Raw genomic sequence first — 21,898 nt, 5'->3', positions numbered from 1 at the left:
GACATATAGGTCAGTGGAATTGAATAGGGATTTTAGAAATGAAACTCTGGGGCCAGTGCTGTGGCACAGCAGGTTAAGCAGCCGTCTGCAGAGCTGGCATCCCATGTGGATGCCAGTTCAAGTCCCAGCTGCTCCACTTCCAAAATCAGCTCTCTGCTAATGGCCTGGGAAAGCAGCGGAGGATGGCCCAGGATCTTGGGCCCCTGCCACTCATGTGGGAGACCCAGATGAAGCTCCTGGCTTCTGGCTCCTGGCTCCTGGCTTCAGCCTAGCCCAGCTCCCACCATTGTGGCCATTTAGGGAGTGAACCAGCAGATGGAAGATCTCTGTCTCTGTCTCTCTCTCTTTGTAATTCTGACTTTCAATTAAGTAAATAAATCTTAATAAAGAAATGAAGCCGTACATTTATGATACATTTTTAAAAATAATTCATTGTTAGATAATTCCTTTTTTGTTTTTAAAGATGTATTTATTTGAAAAGCAGAGTTACAGAAGAGAGGCAGAGAGAGGTCTTCCATCTGTTGGTTTACTTCCCAGATGGCTATAATAGCTCAAGCTACACTGATCCAAAACCAGGTGCCAGGAGCTTCTTCCGGGTCTCCCATGTGGGTGGAGGGCCCCAGGCGCTTGGGCCATCTTCTACTGCTTTCCCAGGCCATAGCAGAGAGCTGGATTGGAAGTGGAGCAGCCAGGGCTTGAATCAGCGCCCATATGGAATGCAAGCACTGTAGGTTGCAGCTTTTCTGCTGTGTCACAGAAATGGTCCAAATCAATTGATTTTTGACAAAAGTTCAAAAACACCTCAATGGGAAACAATAGGCTTTTCAAAAAATGGTGGTGGGATAACTGGATATCCATACATGTACAAAAGGTTTGACTGCTGCTTCACATTATATACAACAATTAAATCAAGGTGCTGGCATTGTGGCATTAACAGGTTATGCCACCAGCTGTGATGCCAGCATCCCGTATGAATGCTGGTTTGAGTCCCAGCTGACCCACTTTCAATACAACTTTCTACTACATTCCTGGGAAAGTAATGGAAGATGACCCATGTACTTGGGCCCCTGCCACCCATGTGTCTTCAGCCTGGCCGGGGTTTAGCTATTGTGGCCAGTTGGAGGGTAAATCAGCAGAGAAGATTTCTCTCTTTCTGTCTCTCTCTCTATATATATATGTAATTCTGCCTTTCAAATAAAAAATAAGCATTTTTAAAAATTAATTCAAAATGAATCATAGACCTACGTGTAAGAAGTAAAATTTTTAGAAGAAAACTCCAGAGTCAATCTTGTTACCTTGAATTAAGCAATAGTTTTTAGAGATGACACAAAAACTTCCAAGCAACAAAAGAGAGAAGTAGATACATGGGATTTCATCAAAAGCAAAAAATTTGTGCTTCAATAAATATAATTTAAAAATGAACAGAATTTATAGAATGGAAGAATATTTTAGAATGATATCTGATATGGACTTGTGTTAAAATATGCAAAGAATGTTTATAATGTAACAATAAAGATTTTTTTAAAGATTTATTTTTATTTATTTGAAAGAGTTACAGAAGGAGGTGAAGACAGAGAGAGAGGTCTTCCATCCACTGGTTCACTCCCCACATGGCCGTAATGGCTGGAGCTGCGCTGATCCAAAGTCAGGAGCCAGGAGTTTCTTCCGGGTCTCCCTGTGGTTACAGGGGCCCAAGGACTTGGGCCATCTTCCACTGCTTTCCCAGGCCATAGCAGAGAGCTGGATCAGAAGAGGAGCAGAGAGTAGAACCGGTGCGCATATGGGATGCCGGCGCTTCAGGCCAGGGCTTTAACCCACTGTGCCACAGCGCCGACCCTGTAACAATAAAGATTTGAGTAGATCTTTCTCCAAAGGAGACATGCAAATGACCAATAAGTACATAAAAAGATGCTCAATGACTTTAAAGGAATGTAAATCAAAATCACAATGAAGCACCACATATCATAGAACCATGAAACTAGAGTTAAAAGTACAGGGACTAGCAATAGTAGCAGCACAGCAGGCTAAGCAACCTGCAAAGCCAGCATCCCATACTGGAATGCTGGTTTGAGTCTCTGCTGCTCTGCTTCTTATCCAACTCCTTGTTAATATGACTGGGAAAGCAGAGGAAGATGCCTGGGTCCCTGCCACCCACATGGGAGACCAGGCTGGGGTTTCTGGCTCTTGGCTTCAGCTTGGCTCAACCCTGGATGTTGCGGTCATTTTGGGAGTGAACCAGTGGATGGAAGAGCTCTCTTCCTCTCTCTCAGTCACTCTGCTTTTCAAATAAATAAAACACCCTTTTAATAAAAAAGTTAAAAGGAAAGACAATGACAAATGTTGATGAGGTTATGGAGAAACTGGAGCTTTATCAACCATTTGGGAACTAGTTTGGTAGTTCCTCAAAAAGCTAAACAGGTTTACCATGTGAAACAGCAATTCTACTGCTAACAAACTGAAAACACATCCACACAATAACCTGTACATCATATCAGCATTACTTATAATAGAAAGTGGAAACAACACAAATGTTCATCAACTGATAAATGGATAAAAAGATAACATGGTGTGCTTCTAAGTTCAAGATGGCATCCACTTCAGCTAGAGAAAAGTTTCAGAACAAGAGAGTAGCAGCATTTCCAGGAAAATGACTGGAGGAAAACTTCAGTAAAGACGTGATGGGAACTGCAAACAGCATGGTGACTCTAAGGGACGGTAGGAAGAGAGGAACAAAGCACGCTGCCACTGTCACCTGCTGCCCACCACTCCTACCATGGCTCCCTGGGCAGTAAACACCATCTTGCCAGGAAGAGGGAGGCAGGAAGTGCTGCAACCCCTGACACTGCTGCAGATGGGCAGCCCTAACTGTGGGAGAATTCCAGTCCTCACTCACTTTAAATCAAGTCTAGAGGGCCAACTGGGGTCCAAATGACTACTTCGCTGCAACAAAAGAACCCATATTGCCTCCTTCCATTCCCCAAGCCCCAGACCTAAGCTGCTACAGAGAAGCTGCTGAACTCCACTGTCGCTCCCCCTCTTCGTGGAGGAATGACACTAAACCCTGCCTAGGCTTCATATCCAAGTCACGGCACCATTATGTCGCTCCCCTTCTTCGTGGAGGAACGACACAGGACCCTGCGCTGTTCTTTTGTCTGCTCGGCCTTCCCCGGGTTTGCTGCTGGTTCTTCCCGGGTTGGCTACCGACCCTTCCACCTACGTGGAAGGGCGGTTCCCCCTGCCACTTTCCCCACTTCTGCGGGGGAGCGGCACACCGCCGGCCGGCTCTCTTGGGGGCTGCACAGGTGTTCCTTCAGATAGATGTTCCTGGTGCATGTTGTCTCTCTCCTCCTTTATAGTCCTCTTCCACCAATCCCAACTCTGCTACCCACACGCCGAGTACGCTGCTCTCCTCCAATCAGGAGCAGGTCCTGCTGTTTATTGGTTGAACTGGAGGCAGCTGAGTAGAAGCTGTTTCCTCCTCTCCCAGCGCCATATTGTGGGAGAGCAGATGCATAGAATAAGTCTTAATTCCAGTAACTTAGTCTAGTCCGAGTTGCTCCCAGTTGCTCCCCACATTCCACCTGTGTTAGGGGGCAGCAAGCAGCCCTGTCACTACCTGAAGCCTCCAGACAGAGCAAGGGCCCTTCCCAGGGTAGAGACCAGGCCCTTCTGAGTCCTGTAGCTGTGGGAATTCTGAGCACAGCCCTAGAGCTGTGCTTACTCACTCTGTGCCACCTAAGAGAGACACCTTTGACTTAGAGCTAGCTCCAGCAGAAGCCCATACACAATGCCAGAGAACCCAACATGAGGCAGTCCTTTCTGCAGCTCTTAGCACAGGATTCTGGGTGGCCAAGGTGCAAACCTCAGCTTCACCCTTGCATGTCCTGAAGGAACTGGCAAGCTCACATCCATTTCAAAGTCATGTGACTACCTCTACAAACTTCTGCAGACTACACAACTATGGAACTTGTAGATACTGCTTACACTGATTAACACTAAAGAAATCACTCAGAGGTTACATTTCTGGGCTCACCTAGAATCAAAGCCAAAGCAACAACCCAATTGACACTACACATTCCATCTAGACATAAAGTCTTTCTCAGTGAAACCTACTCCATAAAAAGAAGGAGCTTTTATACCAGATATAAAGACATCAACATACAGACACAAGAAACATGAAGAAGTAAGGAAGCATGACATAACCAAGAGAACACAATAATTTTCTAGAAGAAAATCCTGATCTGAAGTAAATCTATGAAATGCATGAAATAAAATTCAAAATAATGATCTCAAGGAAATTCAATGAGGTGCAAGAGAATACAGGTACCCAACTTAAAGACATGAGGGAAACAATACATGATATGAATGAGAAAATCAACAAAGAGATAGAAATCGTTAAAAAGAATCCAGCAGAAATTTTGGAGCTGAAAACTTACATCAGTGAAAGTCAAAATACAATTGAGAGCCTAACTAATAGATCAAGCAGAAGTTTCTGATCTGAAGGATCAGACTTGAAATAACCCAGACAAAAGTAAACAGAAAATAATTAAAAAGAATGAAGAAAGAATAACATATGGGATACCATTAAGCAAACAAATATTTGTATTACGGGGATGCCTGAAGGAGAAGAGGAAGAAAAAGGCATTGAGAACCTGCTAAATGAAATAATAGTTGACAATTTCCCAAGTCCTGAGAAAGATATGGACATGGAGACCCAGGAGACCCCAGCAGAATCAACCAAAAAAGATATTTTCCAATGATATTATAGTCAAATTGTCAAAAGTTAAAGACAAAGAGAGACTCCTAAAGAGAATGAGAGAAAAATGTCAACTCAAATGTAAGAAAAAATTAATTAGGCTAGCATCAGATTTCTCAGCAGAAACCATATAGACCAAAAGAGAGTGGGGTGATGTTTTCAAGGTCTTAAAGGAAAAAAGATTCCAATCAAGAATATTGTGTCTACTAAAACCATCCTTTAGAAGTGAAGGAGAAATGGCCAGCGCCGCGGCTCACTAGGCTAATCCTCCGCCTTGCGACACCTGCACACCGGGTTCTAGTCCCGGTCAGGGCACCGGATTCTGTCCCGGTTGCCCCTCTTCCAGGCCAGCTCTCTGCTGTGGCCAGGGAGTGCAGTGGAGGATGGCCCAAGTGCTTGGGCTCTGCACCCCATGGGAGACCAGGAGAAGTACCTGGCTTCTGCCATTGGATCAGCACGGTGCGCCGGCCGCAGCGCACTGGCCGCGGCGGCCATTGGAGGGTGAACCAACAGCAAAAGGAAGACCTTTCTCTTTGTGTCTCTCTCACTGTCCACTTTGCCTATAAAAAAAAAAAAAATTAAAAAAAAAAGAAGTGAAGGAGAAATAAAGTGTTTCTTAGACAAGCAAAAACTGAGTTCATTCATCACCATCAGACCAGCCTTACACAAAATCCTGAAGGGGGTCCTAGATTAGAAGTAGTCATCATGAAAACACATGATAGTACCAAATTCATTAACAGAGTAGAAAGTAGAAAGGATTTGTCTTTAGATCTGGGACAGATCTCAGTACTATTTTTTTTTTTTAATTTATTTATTTATTTTTTTGACAGGCAGAGTGGACAGTGAGAGAGAGAGAGAGAGAGAGAAAGGTCTTCCTTTGCCGTTGGTTCACCCTCCAATGGCCGCCACAGCCAGCGGCGCACCGCGCTGTATCGATGGCAGGAGCCAGGTGCTTCTCCTGGTCTCCCATGGGGTGCAGGGCCCAAGCACTTGGGCCATCCTCCACTGCACTCCCTGGCCACAGCAGAGAGCTGGCCTGGAAGAGGGGCAACCGGGACAGAATCAGGTGCCCCGACCGGGACTAGAACCCGGTGTGCCGGCACCGCAGGCGGAGGATTAGCCTAGTGAGCCGCGGCGCCGGCCTTCAGTACTATTATTAAATATAGTATTGGAAGCATTAGCAAGAGCAATTAAGGAGGAGAAAAAAATAAAGGGCATTAAAATATCTGTGTTTGCAGATGACTTGATGAGGTATCTGGAAAAGCCTACACATTCGACCAAAAAGTTGGTGGAACCGATAAACCACTTAAGTAAAGTTTCAGGATACAGAATCAACATACAAAAGACAGTAGCATTTTTATACACCAAAAATGCTCTTGCTAAAAGAGAAATCCTATTCACATTAGGTATATAAATCAAATATTTAGCAATAAATACAACTGAAAAAGTGAAAGATCTGTACAAAGAAAATTATAAAAATTTATTAAATAAATCATTAAGGATACAAAAATGGAAAGTTATTCCTTGCTCACAAATCTGAAGAATCATTAAAATACTCATAATACCTAAAGCAATCTACAGATTCAACATAATCTTTATCAAAATACCAATGAGATTGTTTACAAACTTAGAAAAAACACTCGCAAAACTCGCAAAAGACCAAGAATAAGCAAAGCAATCCTGATTGAGGGAATAAAAGGAAGAAAAAGCTGGAGGCATCCTAATAACTGATTTCAAATTTCAAAACATACTATAAAACTACAGTAATTAAAATAGCAGGATATTGGCATAAAAACTGACACAAAGATCAGTGGAACATAACACAGAAACAAGAAATTAATTCATATACATATAGCCAACTAATTTTTGACAAAGGTGCCAAGAACATATGTTGGAAAAAGATAGATTTTTCAATAAATGGTGCTGGTAAAACTGGACTTATTACAGAAGAATGTCAGTAGAATCCTACCTCTCACCACACACAAAAATCAACTCAAGATGGATTTAAGACTTAAATTTAAGACCTGAAACTACAACATTCCTAGAAGATATTATAAGTGAAACCCTTCAAAACATGACTTCTTGGATAAAACCCCAAAAGTGCAGGCATCAAAAGCAAAACTAGACAAATGGGATTACATCAAACTGAGAAGCTTCCGCGCAGTAAAGGAAACCATCAATAGGTGAAGAAACACCCCCAAAGTGGGAGGAAAATGTCTGCAAGCTACTTACATGACAAAGAACTAATATCTAGAACATATCAAGAACAACAACAACAACAACACACACACACAAAAACAACTAATCCAGCAAAGAAATGGGAAAAGAAGAAATAAATGGCCATTGAATACATGAAAAAATGCTTTACATCTCTATCAGGTAATGTAAATCAAAGCCATAATGAAATATTGATTCTTACAATCAAAAAAAACAGAGTAATAGATGTTGGTGAGGATGTGGAGAAAGCAGAAGCCTTATACATTGTTGATGGGAATGAAAATTATTGCAGGCACTGTGAAAAGCAGTATGAAGTTTCTTTAAAACCTAGAAATGAAACTACCATATGATCCAGCAATCCCACTACTAGGTATATATCCAAAAGACATGAAATCATTGTATCACGATGGTTATCACAGCACTGTTCACAGTAACTAAAATATGTACGTGCCCAAGATGTCCATCATCAGATGAATGGATAAAGAAAATGAAATAAACACACACACACAATGGAATATTATTCAGCCATAAAAATGATGAAATACTGACGTTTGCAGCAAAATGAGTGGAATTGGAGACATAATATTGTGTGAAATACGCCAGACACAGAAGGACATATATTACCCATTGTCCCTCATAGTGGGAGTTAAAACATAAAAAAAAAAAAAAAAACCTCAATCTGAAGACATAACATTGAGTACTAGAGGCTGGAAGGGACAGATGAGTTTAGATAAAAAAGCAGAGGAATTGGGTATGGTTCATAAATTGTGACAAATATCCTAATATGATATGTTAATAATAAGGAAAGTGGGGTGAGGGATATATAGGAACACTTTGCAATTTTTGCCTTATAAATTTAAAACTATTCTGAAATAAGATGTTAAAAATAAATAAATAGAAAAAATGTGGTGTATCTGTATAGTGCACTAGAGAGGATTGAGAAATACTAATTCATGCTACAACAAAGATGGACCTTGAGAACATTGAGTCATATGGAAGAAGTTAGTTATGAAGGCTGCATTCTATGACTCCATATCATGAAATGTCCAGAATAGACAACTCCATAGAGAAACGAAGTTGATCAGTGATTGCCAGGGACCGAGGGGAGGAGAGGATGAGCAGTGGTTTTTCATGAGTAGGGTTTCTTTCTGTAGTGATGGAAATGTTCTAGAATTAGATAGTGAAGATGGTTGTACAGCTCTTAGAATAGACTAAAACAATCATTGCATTGTATACTTTAAAAAGGAGAAGCTTACAGTAAGTGAATTGTGTTTCTATAAAACTGGTATAAAAATATACACACCGGCCGGCACCATGGCTTAATAGGCTAATCCTCCGCCTGCGGCGCTGGCACACCGGGTTCTAGTCCCGGTCGGGTTGCTGGATTCTGTCCCGGTTGCCCCTCTTCCAGGCCAGCTCTCTGCTGTGGCCAGGGAGTGCAGTGGAGTACGGCCCAAGAGCTTGGGCCCTGCACCCCATGGGAGACCAGGAGAAGCACCTGGCTTCTGCCATCGGATCAGCGCGGTGCGCCGGCCGCAGCGCGCCAGCCATGGCAGCCGTTGGAGGGTGAACCAACGGCAAAAGGAAGACCTTTCTCTCTGTCTCTCTCTCTCACTGTCCACTCTGCCTGTCAAAAAAAAAAAAAAAAATACACACACCTAGGTGAGCATTTGGCCTAATTGTTAAGACGTGTGTGGATGCCTGCATCCACACCAGAGCACCTCACTGTGCTGTGCTAGTAACTAAGGATCCTCAACACCTTTGCCATGCTTACTGCCTATATGGTTATCCTCATTTGTTAACTTCCTGTATGAGCCCTTTTTCCATTTAGCAAAACAAAAACAAAAACAAAAACAAAAACAACAACAAAAAAAACTGATTCACACTGAGTAGAGTTTTGCAATTGTTGTTTTGCAGTTCTTTAGACATTTAGAGTGAACCCTTTGCCAGATGCATGGATTGCATATATCTCCTTCCAGTCCTTGACATGCCTTTGTGCTTTCAATGTGGCCTTTAGCTGAACAAAAGTTCTTAATTTTAATGAAGATTGATTTATTAATCTTTTTTGCTATAGCTATTGTCTTTGTGTCCTGTTTTAAAATTATTCGTCTATCCATTCTCTTGAAAATACTGTTCTATACAAGGAGTGTTAAAAAAGTTCATGGCAGCAGGGGTGGAGGGGGCACCATAGTGCATTGAGTTAAGCTGCCACTTGACATGCCCATATCCCTTATCAGAGTGCTGGTGTGATTCCCGGCTACTCTGCTTCCAATCGAACTCCCTGCTTATGCATCTAGGAAGCAGCAGGTGATGGCTCAAGTACTTGAGTCCCTGCTACCCATGTGGGAGATCCAGATGGCGGACCTAGCTCCTAACTTTGGCCTCACCCAGCCCTGACTACAACTTTGGGGAGTGAACCAGCAGGTCTAAGATATCTCTCCCCACCCCCTCATCCCACCATCGTTGCCTTGCAAATAATGAAAAAAATCTTCCAAAAACAAAACGTTCTCCCATGAGGGTGGCAGGGGCCAAGTATTTGGACCATCCTCTGCTGCTTTCCCAGGCACATTAGCAGGGAGCTGGTTTGGAAGCAGAGCAGCCAGGACTTGAACTGTCACTCCAGTGTGGCATGTCATCATTGCAGGCAGCAGCTTAGCCCACTGCACCACAACATCAGTCCCATAAATATACTTTTTTATATAAATGTAATACAGTAAAAATTATATAGCTGACACTAAAGAGTGGTCATATGCATGAAAAAAAAAAACTGTGCTGGCTAAGGGATGGGGAGTGAGAAGAGGCACGTGAGAAACAGGAAATACACGTGGGGAAGGGCAGTGTCACTTGTGACAGGTCACCGTAATCTGATGGCTAAAGGCCACCCCTCACTTCCAGAGCAGCGCATCAACAACCATCAGGATCGAGCACTGTCCATAACATGGTTTCAGATTTCTTTCTTCTTAACTTAAATTTAACCTTACACCAATTTTTTAGAGTAAGCAGGCATGTTCCAATTCTATAACACACAGATATGCACCTGCTCGACTTGAGTGCCCTTGGCACCCAGGGCTGAGGCCCATGCTGGAGCCTGACAAGAAGACCCATGGTGAACACAAGCGTGTGTGGCCTTGGCCTCCAAGGACCTCTCCCTATAAACAGGCATAAAAGAACCCTTCACATTCACACTGACATCCATGGAGACAGGCCTCCCACATCAGATCTTCTAGCACTGTGAGCGTCTTTCTACTTCATTTGAGCTCCAGTTGTAATGGAGCATCACTGGGACTGACTCCAAGTCACTATCACAGTCCATCTTTGTCACTGACTCACAGTGTCAGGAAGCTCACTGTGGACGAAGTCCCTTCTCTAAACCTTTAAAAGAAAGAGAGAGAGAGAGAGAGAGAGAGAGAGAGAGAAAGAAAGAGAAAGAAAGAGAGAGAAAGAAAGAAAGAGAAAGAAAGAAACCAACTGCAAGTGGTTAGGCTATTAACGTTTCTAATGTAGCATCAGAGGGTATTTATAGAAAAAATATACATTTTGGAAAGTAGCCGAAAAGGATCACCCTAAAGAGACAGAAGTATGTAAAGTTTTAAAAATATGTTTTAGGAGTTGGTGCTGTGGCACAGTAGGTTAATCCTCCATCTGTGGTGCCAGCATCCCATATGGATGGGGTGAGGAGGGCTATTTCTAAATTGTTTCATGTGATATTATGCCCTTTAATCATAATATACTACAAACAGTGGCATTTTCCTCGTATTGACTCAGAGCTATCACTGTCACAGATGTCACGCAGGTACTCCTATTCTGTGCTGTGATTGATAAAATAATGACCGCTGATAAGAATGTGCTGGAGGATTAAAAACGTTCAATAACTGCACATTCTAATTTTCACTGCTGCTGCTGCTGGTATTTTTGATGAATAATTACATTTTTCCCCTATTTTTTGCTAACTGCATATCAAAATTATTGCTTGACACTTTCAGTGTACTTGTTCTGGTCATCTTTCTTTCTCTCAATTTGATTTTCTAGTAAGAAGGAAACAGCTGACTAACTTGTGAGATTTGAATGTACATTAGGAGTAACTTGGTTTTAACTGAGAGCACATTTGATGCTTCTAAAAGGAAAAAAGTCTTGACCATTGTATTACTCATTCTGGCTGCTTAAGGCCCTTGTTTGCTTATGTACATGTTTGCCATTTTGTATTAGATAGTGGATGCAATGAACTAAATATTTATGTTCTCTCAAATTCATATGATGATTTTAAATTATACTATTTATACTAAAATATAATATATAATATTTAAATTGTAATTATTATAATTTTAAAGAATATATTTATTTACTTATTTTCACTTTATTTGAAAGGCAGAGTGACAGAGACAGGCAGAGAGAGGGAACTTCTATCCACTGGTTTATACCCTCAATGTCTGCAAGCAATGGAGCTGGGTCAGGCCCAAGCGAGGAGCCTGGAAATCAGTCCAGTTGTTCCATGTGTATGGCAGGATCCCAAGTGTTTGGACCATCACCTACTGCCTACCAAGAAGCTGGGAGTGGAAGAAAATTGGTACTCAAACCTAGGCACTCTGAAATGAGATGCAGATGCTCCAAACGGCACCTTAACCATTGTTCCAAATGCCTACCCTCATAGTTTGAAATTCAGACTCCCAGTATGTTATCAGGAGGTGAGACCTTTGGGAACTGATTAGGCCATGGCTGCAGTTCCTCCATGAATGCAATTAGTGCCCTGATAGAAAAGGCTCCAGAGAGTTCCCTGAGCCCTTCCACTATACGAGGACACAATGAGAAGACAGCTGTCTAGGAGCTGGAAAGTGGACCCTCACCGGACACTGAATCCACCTTGACCTTGAGCTTGGGCTGCCCAGCCCCCAGAACTGTGAGAAATAGATTTCTGTTGATTATAAGCCACTCAGTGATTACTGGATAAATAAGTATTACGGCATTTTAACATGTCACTGACCAGGCAGGTGGGACTTAATTCATGCTTGACCAATTAAAATAATAATATTCTAGCAGAACATATGAGGATATAAATTTCATATAAAAACATTTGTAATATGGCTGGTACTGTGGCATCATAGGTTAAGCCTCTACCTGCAACCCTGGCATCGCTTATGGTTGCTGCTTTGAGCCCTAGCTGCTCCACTTCCAATTTAGCTCCCTGCTAATGGCCTGGGAAAGTGGTGGAAAATGGCACAAGTCCTTGGGCCCCTGCACCCACATGGGAGACCTGGAAGAAGCTCCTGGCTCTTGGTTTCAGTTTCGCCTAGCTCTGGCCATTGAGGCCACTTGGGGAATAAACCAGTGAATGCAAGATCTCTCTCTGTCTCTCTTCCTCTCTCTGTAACCCTGCCTTTCAAATAAATAAAAAATAAATCTCAAAAAAATATAATATTATGTATAATAAAATACATCAACATTTAATACATAATTTTAAAACTATAGTGTATCAATTCAGTTAATAAATCTACTTATAACAACATATCGCACTAGTTAGAAAGATGTTTTAAAAAAATACAGTTTCTCAAGAATAAACTACTATGCCTTTGTCACCAAACTGAGCTATCACCTTGCTTTGCTTTCTTTGTAAGTTTTTTTTCCTTTGTATTTTGCCTTACTTACAGCTACTGGGAAGGTTTCCAACCTAATCATTCACCAAACTTACATTAAACACTAACTGTGCAAATGTCCCAGTCCTTGTTTTCGTTACCAGGAACATAACACTGAAAACACTCTTTAAGAGTTCCATCTAATTCACTGGCTCACATCTGGGTGATTTTGTGTGCTATCTTCTCCCCTGGGAACCTTTGGCAATGTCTGCATATACTTTTGGTTATCATAAGTGGGAAAGAAGAAGGCTTATGTGTGTTCCTGTCATCGACATTCTACAAGGGTACACCAAAAGATTCATGGAAAATTCATGTTCTGAAAAGCTGCATGGTGAAGCAGGCATTGTGGCACAGTGAGTTAAGGTGCTGCTTAGGATGTCCACATCTCACATCAGAATGCCCGGTTGGAGTCCTGGCTATTCTGTACTTTTTAAATGATATTTTATTTTCATGTTAATGTAATATTAATACAAAGAGAATAGATTCAATGTAGTTCACAGATACAATTCTTTTATTTATTTATTTTTGACAGGCAGAGTTAGACAGTGAGAGAGAGAGAGAGACAGAGAAAAAGGTCTTCCTTCTGTTGGTTCACCCCCCAGATGGCTGCTACGGCCAGCACGCTGCGCCGATCTGAAGCCAGGAGCCAGGTGCTTCCTCCTGGTCTCCCATGTGGGTGCAGGGCCCAAGCACTTGGGCCATCCTCCACTGCCTTCCTGGGCCACAGCAGAGAGCTGGACTGGAAGAAGAGCAACCAGGACAGAACCCAGTGCCCCATCCGGGACTAGAACCTGGGGTGCCAGCGCCGCAGGTGGAAGATTAGCCTAGCGAGCTGCGGCACCGGCCTCACACATACAACTCTGAGAATATAATGATATCCCCTTCCTCCCTCCCACTCTCTCTCCCTCTAACTCTCTTTCATTCTTTCTTAGTTTTTGAGATAACGTAGTATTAATTAACTTTACAGTTAAGGACTTAATTCTCCACTGAAAAAAGAGATCAACAAGAAAAAAGTAAAAATAATGTAGTTAATGGTAATAAGAGGCAAGGGTTATAAACAATAATCAACTGAAAAGATGACCATTTCACACATAAACAGTGAATTTTAAAGTAATCACAAATCATTAACACTACAGTAGTATAACATTCTTAACCACTGATTTGACAAAGATATAAAATAAGATTTGACAAAAATATATTTGCAATATTGATACACATTCATTTCTTTTTTGTTTTGCTTTCATTTTTTAATTTTTTAATTTTTATTTTTAGCTCCCACATGTAAGGGAGAACATGCGGAGCTGTTAGAACTGATAAAATGATTCAGTAAAGTTGCAGGTTGCAAAATAAGTGTACAAAAAATAGATTTTTTTACATGCTGATGATAAACTCATTGAAAGAGAAATTAAGAAAGTCCATTCACGATAGCCACAAAAATAATCAAATATTTAGGAATAAATTTAACCAAAGAAGTGAAAGATCTCTACATTGAAAATTATAAACCACTGATGAAAGAAATCAGCAAGGACACAAAAAAATGGAAAGATATTCCTTGGTCATGGATTGGAAGAATCGATATCATTAAAATGTCTATACCACCTAAGCAATCTACAGATTCAATGCAATCTCTATCAAAATACCAACGACATTCTTTACAGAATTAGAAAGAGCAATCCTAAAATTCACAAGAATGACATACAACCCAGAATAGCCAAAGTGGTCCTGAGGAGGAAAAAAAAAATGCTGGCAGCATCACAATACCTGATTTCAAGGAATACAAGAAAGCTATAGTAATTAAAACACCATGGTACTGATATAAAAACTGACACACAGATCAGTGGAACAGAATAGAGAGCCCAAAAGTTCATCCATGTACACACAGCCAGCTGATTTTTGACAAAAGTATCCAGATTATACACTGGAGTAAGAATAATCTCTTCAATAAATGACACTGATAAAACTGGATGTATCGGCCGGTGCCGCGGCTCACTAGGCTAATCCTCCACCTAGCGGCACCGGCACACTGGGTTCTAGTCCTGGTCGGGGCACCGGATTCTTTTCCGGTTGCCCCTCTTCCAGGCCAGCTCTCTGCTGTGGCCAGGGAGTGCAGTGGAGGATGGCCCAAGTGCTTGGGCCCTGCACCCCATGGGAGACCAGGGTAAGTACCTGGGTCCTGCCATCGGATCAGCATGGGGCACCGGCCGCAGTGGCCATTGGAGGGTGAACCAAAGGCAAAGGAAGACCTTTCTCTCTGTCTCTCTCTCTCACTGTCCACTCTGCCTGTCAACAAAACAAAACAAAACAAAACAAAACAAAACTGGATGTATATAGGTAGAAGAATGAAATTAGATCCATACTTCTCACTATATAAAACATCAACTCAAGATGGATCAAAGATTTAAATTTAAAATCTGAGACTATGGTATTCCTGGAAGAAAATACAGGGGAAGCACTCCAAGGCATTGCTCTAGATGATGACTTCTCAGGTAAGAGCCCCAAAGCACAGGCAATAAAAGCAAAACTAAACAATAGGGATTATACAAAATTCAGAAGCTTCTAAACAGCAAAGAAAATGATCAATAGAGTGAAGAGATATCCACAAAATCGAAAAAATTATTTGCCAGCTACCTGACAGAAGCTTAATATCCAGAATATGTCAGCAACTCAAAAAAGAAAAAAAAAAAACAATCCAGTTAAGAAATGGGCAAAGGGGGACAACACTGTGGTGTAGTGGGTTAGGCCACCATCTTTGGTGCTCACATCTCACATAGGCACTGGTTTGAAGGCCGGCTGCTCCACTTCTGATCCAGCTCCCTACTCGTGTGCTTGGAAAAGCAGCAGAAGATAGCTCAAATGCTTGGCCCCTGCACCCACACGAAGGACCTAGAGGAAGCTCCTTGCTCCTTGCTCCTTGCTTCGGATCAGCTTAGCTCCAGACATTAACAACCATTTGGGGGAGTGAACAAGCGGATGAAAGATCTGTGTGTGTGTGTGTGTGTGTGTGTGTGTCTCCCTCTCTTTCTCTGTAACTCTGTCTTACAAATAAAACATAAATAAATCTTTTTTTTTTTTTTGACAGGCAGAGTGGACAGTAAGAGAGAGAGAGACAGAGAGAAAGGTCTTCCTTTGCCGTTGGTTCACCCTCCAATGGCCGCTGCGGCTGGCGCGCTGTGGCCTGCGCACCGCGCTGATCCGATGGCAGCAGCCAGGTACTTATCCTGGTCTCCCATGGGGTGCAGGGCCCAAGTACTTGGGCCATCCTCTATTGCACTCCCGGGCCACAGCAGAGAGCTGGCCTGGAAGAGGGGCAACCGGGACAGAATCCAGCGCCCTGACCGGGACTAGAACCCGGTGTGCCGGTGCCACAAGGTGGAGGATTAGCCTAGTAAGTCATGGCGCCGGCCATAAATAAATCTTTAAAAACATAAATTAAGAAAAATAAATGGGCAAAAGACCTCAATAGACAGTTCTCAAAAGAAGAAATACAAATAGCCAACAAATGTGCAAAAAAAAAAAAAAAAAAAGTTCGGGTTAAAGCCCTGGTCTGAAGCGCTGGCATCCCATATGGGCACTGGTTCTAGTCCCGGCTGCTCCTCTTCCGATCCAGCTCTCTACTATGGCCTGGAAAAGCAGTAGAGGATGGCCCAAGTCCATGGGTCCCTGTACCCACGTGGGAGACCCAGAAGAAGCTCCTGGCTCCCTGGGCTTGGATTGGCGCAGCTCCAGCCGTTGCGACCATCTGGGGAGTGAACCAGCATATGAAAGACCCCTCTCTCTCTCTCACTCTCTCTCTCTCTCCCTCTCTCTGCCTCTCTGTAACTCTGCCTTTCAAACAAATAAGTAAATCTTAAAAAAAGAATAATATATAAATACAGTACCAACAAAGGGCTAACTTGAAGGCATACTCTTTCATCTATAGCTACATTAAAACATACTTTTATCTTCTCTCTGTCTCTCTCTCTCTCTCTGTCTAACTCTGTCCAAAAAAAAACAACAACAACAACAACAACAACAACATATTTTTATCATGGAAAAGTTTGAACATACACAAAACAAAAAGTGTAATAAATCTCTTAGACCAACTTAAACCATGATCAATTTTCCTTCAGTCTTGTTTCATAAATGCATGTTGCTTCACATTTTGGTGGATTATTCTAAAGCAAACCCACACATTATATGTTTTCATTGTAACTACCTCAGTATGTACTTCAAACACACAGGGGTTCTTTTTTTTTTTTTAAAGCTATTCTTAATCACTGCAAAAAAAAATCCTTAAGACATAGGTATTTGCTTCACTAGAAAAAAAGACTCTCTAGATTTGTTGTTCATTGTTGTTATTAGATATTTGACCCGCCCTCTTCCCTGAGTCTTTTTGTATGGAGGTGAGCAGGAGGAGAGTTGAACTCTTTTTTTTTTTTAAGGTTTTACTTATTTATTTAAAAGTCGGAGTTACACAGAGAGAGAAGGAGAGGCAGAGGTCTTCCATCCGCTGGTTCACTCCCTAATTGGCCTCAATGGCCAGAGCGACGCTGATCCAAAGCCAGGAGCCAGGAGCCTCTCCCAGGTCTCCCATGCGGGTGCAGGGACCCAAGAACTTGGGACATCTTCTACCACTTTTCCAGGCCACAGTAAAGAGCCGGATGAAAAGTGGAGCAGCTGGGACTCGAACCGGTGCCCATATGGGATGCCGGCACTGCAGGCAGTGGCCTTACCCACTATGCCACAGCGCCGGGGCCCCAAAGAGTTGAACTCTTCTTCTTTTCTGTGCCTCGTTGATTTAGCACATCCCATCTGAGAGCTCCTTGCTGACTGATGACACCTAGGAAAACATCTAACCTGCAAAGTTGGCCCATTTTTATTACATTGGCACAATCCGTAGACCTGATTAAAATTCTGCTGCACAGCCAAACTGTCTGGTCAGGACCAGATGAACAACTAACTATACCCTTATTCCAAGTTCATTAATCATGTATCAGAACAGGACGTAACTTCTCAACCTACTTGGCTGTCTTCATTAAGACCAAAATAGTTCTCACATAGAATTTCCCTTGGCTCCAGCACTCAGGGACAAGAGGAGGAATTGCATTTGCATCTGATGGGAGAAGCCAACCATGGGAAACCCATGGTTGGTAGAGGGCAAAGGCATTAAAATGAACTTCTCATCTCCTGATTCGTTTCTGTGGTATGCATGTGGATAATGGGGTACTGTAAAGAACTCTGAGGGATGACTCAGGAAAGAGGGCTTTTTTTTTTTTTAACAAACGTTTTATTTACTTATTTGAAAGGCAGAACCACGGAGAGAGAGGGAGAAAAAAAGATAGAGATAGAGATAGAGAGAGAGAGAGAGAGAGAGAGAGAGATCTTCCACTTACTGGTTCACTCCCCCAAATGACCACTGCAGCCAGCACTGGGCCAGGTCAAAGCTAGGACACAAAAGCTTCATCTGAGTCTTCCACGTGGGTGACAGAGGCCCAAGCACTTGAGCCATTTTCTGAAGCTTTCCCAGGCACATTAGCACAGAGCTGGATGGGAAGTAGAGCAGATGGGATTCCAAATGGTGCTCATATGGGATGCTGGTATCACAGGTGGCAGTTTAACCCACTGTACCACTGGAGAGAGGATCTGGGTTCTCCAGCGCTTGCCCTTGGAGAGAGGATCTGGGTTCCCACTCTTCCTTGATTGAGTAACTGCCACATTCTAATCTGTTCCCTTACCTCTAAAATATGTAATGAGAGGCCACTGGTGATGGCTTAAGTAATTGCAACCCTTATATTCAAGGGGGAGACCCAGAGTGAGTTCCCATTTGGGGAGTAAACCAGAACACATTAAAAGTAGTGATATGTTATACTGGGAGGAGGAAAAGGGTGGTGAGAAGAGGTAAATAAAAACACGTCTTCATCTATCATAGCAGGAAGTCAACAGTGAAATAATTGAGTACAATTATGCTTGCAGGGAAACCACATACCAAAAACACTAAGAACAAATTGTTAAAGGTGACTACCTCTGTGATCAGAACCAAGGGTAGCTCCCACGCAATTAGATTTTTTTTTTTTTTTTTTTTTTGGACAGGCAGAGTGGATAGTGAGAGAGAGAGACAGAGAGAAAGGTCTTCCTTTTGCCGTTGGTTCATCCTCCAATGGCCGCCACGGCTGGTGCACTGCGGCCGGCGCACCGGGCTGATCCAAAGGCAGGAGCCAGGTGCTTTTCCTGGTCTCCCATGGGGTGCAGGGCCCAAGCACTTGGGCCATCCTCCACTGCCTTCCTGGGCCACAGCAGAGCTGGCCTGGAAGAGGGGCAACCGGAAAAGAATCTGGCGCCCCGACTAGGACTAGAACCCGGTGTGCCGGCGCCGCTAGGTGGAGGATTAGCCTATTGAGCCATGGCGCCGGCTACGCAATTAGATTTTTAAAACTGTATGTGCATTTTCCTTTTTAAAAAAATCATTTAAAAGCTATAATTACTTTTAAAAAATGTATTTATTTATTTGAAAGATAGAGTTATAAAAAAAGGAAGGAGATAGAGAGATCTTCTATTGCTAGTCACTCCCCAAACAGCTAAAACAACCAGTTCCAGGCCAGGCCAAAGCTAGGAGTCAGGAGCTCCATCTGCGTCTCTGACATGGGTGTTAAGGGGTCCACTGCCTTGCCAGCAGTATTAACAGGGAATGGGAATGGAAGCGGAGCAGCTGGGAATCAAACTGGCACTTAGATATGGGATGCTAGCATTGCAAGCCACAACACAGTCTGCTGCACCACAATGCTGGCCTCAATAATGATGATTTTTACCACCTTAAAAATGCTGCTGAATTTATAATGACTATTATATCAATGGGTTAGGAATATTAAAAATAGACATTATTATATAAAGGCCTGAAATTTTCAGTGGAAAAAGTAATTTTCATATTTGAATTATATTGGGAGGTACAAACAGTTCAGAAAAAGTAGAGAAAGGGACAGGTAAAATTAATGATTTTTCTAAGATAGTTTTCAGAGTTCAAATTTAAAATGTCTAGGAAAATTTAAATAGAATGAAAAATTTCCTTTCTACTTTAATAATACATACTGCATGTATTTAGGTATAAATATATTCTACTTTTAGATTTTATATTTCTATTTTCTGTTATATATGAGTATATAATTATGAGGTAAGGTAATCATATGAAATATAAATAATAAATATATGTTAATAATATAATAATATAATCTTATCTATGATACACTCTCAAGTTGAAGTTAATATGTTAAACAACAGTTTTATACTTATTGGTACACAACTTTAATGCTGAAACCTACATTTCTAAGTAATTGGCAATTTGAAATAATTATTTTTCACATGTACTTTTAAAAGTTTTTAACTGACACGTAAAAATTGTACATATTTATAGGGTACTGTGTGACATTTTGATAGATATATACATTGTGTATAAAGTTTAAATCAGGGTAAACATATCCATCTCCTCAAATATTTATCATCTTTTTATGGTAAAAACATCTGCCTTGTAAATGTTGTTGGGGCAATCTGAAATAATCCTGTTTAAGAAAATCCTTTTATAAGTACAAGCCTACAGAAAAAAATCAATGACAAATAATTCACACTGGGCCTCCTTTAAGTAGTGTTCTTCACTAATACAAAATCAGTTCAGGATTCAAAAATTAAAGCGATAGCTTTTTAGGAACACATCCATTATTTCAAGGATGTGGCTTGTAAAAAGCAAGTGCTAAGATGGGTGTGATTTCTTTGAAATGTGTGATGAATTTTCTGCCTCATTAACAATTGCAAAACGCTCTGTCGAAGAAAGGCACCACAACAAAACTATTTCCATGAGTAGATGCACAGGAAAGCAGATGCAGAAAAGTGGGGGTACAGACTTGGGTCTTGTCCCTTACAGATGGTGCCCACAAAATACACACTTGGGGGGACTAGAATTGTGAGGGATTGGCCAAAACTCTGAGCTTCTTTGAGGCCTATCATTCTAATTTTGAAGTTTTGAGGATTGTAATCCCAAACCCAGCAACAGCCAGGCATTTGGACAAAGGCTAGACCATACATTAGAAGGTCATTTCCACTGGACAACCAGTCTGTTCATTGTGTTATGGTTTATACAAAACCTTAATTGCAGTTGGCAAACAAATTGTGTGGAAAAACCATCCTGTAGGAAAAGGAACCGAATACATCAAAGGGATTTGTTCCTTCAGAGAGGCATCTGAGTCTGTGTTGGCATATTCCATGGTTCATTCGGAGATCTCAGTCACCATGGCTTCCAAAATAAAAGGGAAAATAAATTCACATGTCTAATTTTACTTCTTTCCCATTCCCTTTTGTGGTATTTTCTTTCTTTTTTTTTTTCCTTAAGTTTTACTTATTTGAGAAGCAGGCACACTCACATGCACATACACAAAGAGAAAATGCTCCTATTCACTGGTTCAATCCTAAAATGCCAGTGAGGGGAATGCCATCCAGGTCTCCCATGTAGGTGGCAAGGACTTAGGCAGCTATCACTGCTGCCTCCCAAGGTCTGAATCAGCAGGAAGCCGGAGTCAGGAGCTGGAGCTGTGTGTAGCGGAGGATGGGGCATCTTAACTGCTAGGTTAAACAATTTCCCCAGTGTTTTCACTTCATGAATTTCTCCATTAAACATATGAATTCTCATCTGTGGAGAGCCAGTAATCCATGGACAACAACTAGTCTTAGGTTTGTCTGCATATAAAACTTAAGGCAATCTTTTTTTTTTTAGATTTATATATTTATTTGAAAGGCAGAGTTACAGAGAGGCAGAGAGAGATGGAGAGAGAGAGAGAGAGAGAGAGAGAGAGAGAGAATCAGTCTTCCACCTGCTAGTTCACTCCCCAAATGGCTGCAATGGCCAGAGCTAGGCAGATCCAAAGCCAGGAGACAGGAACTTCTTCCAGGTCTCTCATGTGGGTGAAGGGGCCCAAGGAGTTGGGCCCTCTTCTGCTTTCCCAGGCCATAGCGGAGAGCTGGATCAGAAGTGGAGCAGCCAGAACTTGAATTGGCACCATATGGGATGCCCCACTTAAGGCAATCTTACACACAAATAAGGCAGAATAAAATAGGTTCCTATGTTACAAAAGAATTAAAAATGGGTAGTATTAAACACAGGCTATCCAGCTAACCTGATGGTACATTATTGTGGGCGATAATGTTGAATTGTATGGTGAGGTTATAAATGATACAATTGCATATACTGACTCATCCAAATAGAAAGACAAAAATTATACTTTTGTACTTGTCTAAATAGAGAAGGACAAAAATCACACAGTTTTGAGACTATCAGCAT

The 21,898-nt window shown here is 41.8% G+C and overlaps 1 long non-coding RNA gene across 3 annotated transcripts in view; it reads right to left on the bottom strand.

Moving 5' to 3' along the window:
- Window positions 1-1,563: 1,563 nt before the first annotated feature.
- The window catches only part of LOC127492129 (uncharacterized), a 58,175-nt gene continuing 37,840 nt past the window's right edge, over window positions 1,564-21,898 (bottom strand). For all 3 annotated transcript variants that reach the window (XR_016212954.1, XR_016212956.1, XR_016212955.1), the window contains one exon: window positions 1,564-1,836. This is a non-coding gene — a long non-coding RNA (uncharacterized LOC127492129). The remainder of the gene's footprint in view (window positions 1,837-21,898) is intronic.

Source organism: Oryctolagus cuniculus, chromosome 9 (assembly GCF_051225735.1).
Source record: "Oryctolagus cuniculus isolate XC-2025 breed Fujian yellow rabbit chromosome 9, ASM5122573v1, whole genome shotgun sequence".
NCBI classification, from domain to species: domain Eukaryota; kingdom Metazoa; phylum Chordata; class Mammalia; order Lagomorpha; family Leporidae; genus Oryctolagus; species Oryctolagus cuniculus.
This window is presented reverse-complemented; position numbering and strand designations above follow the sequence as displayed.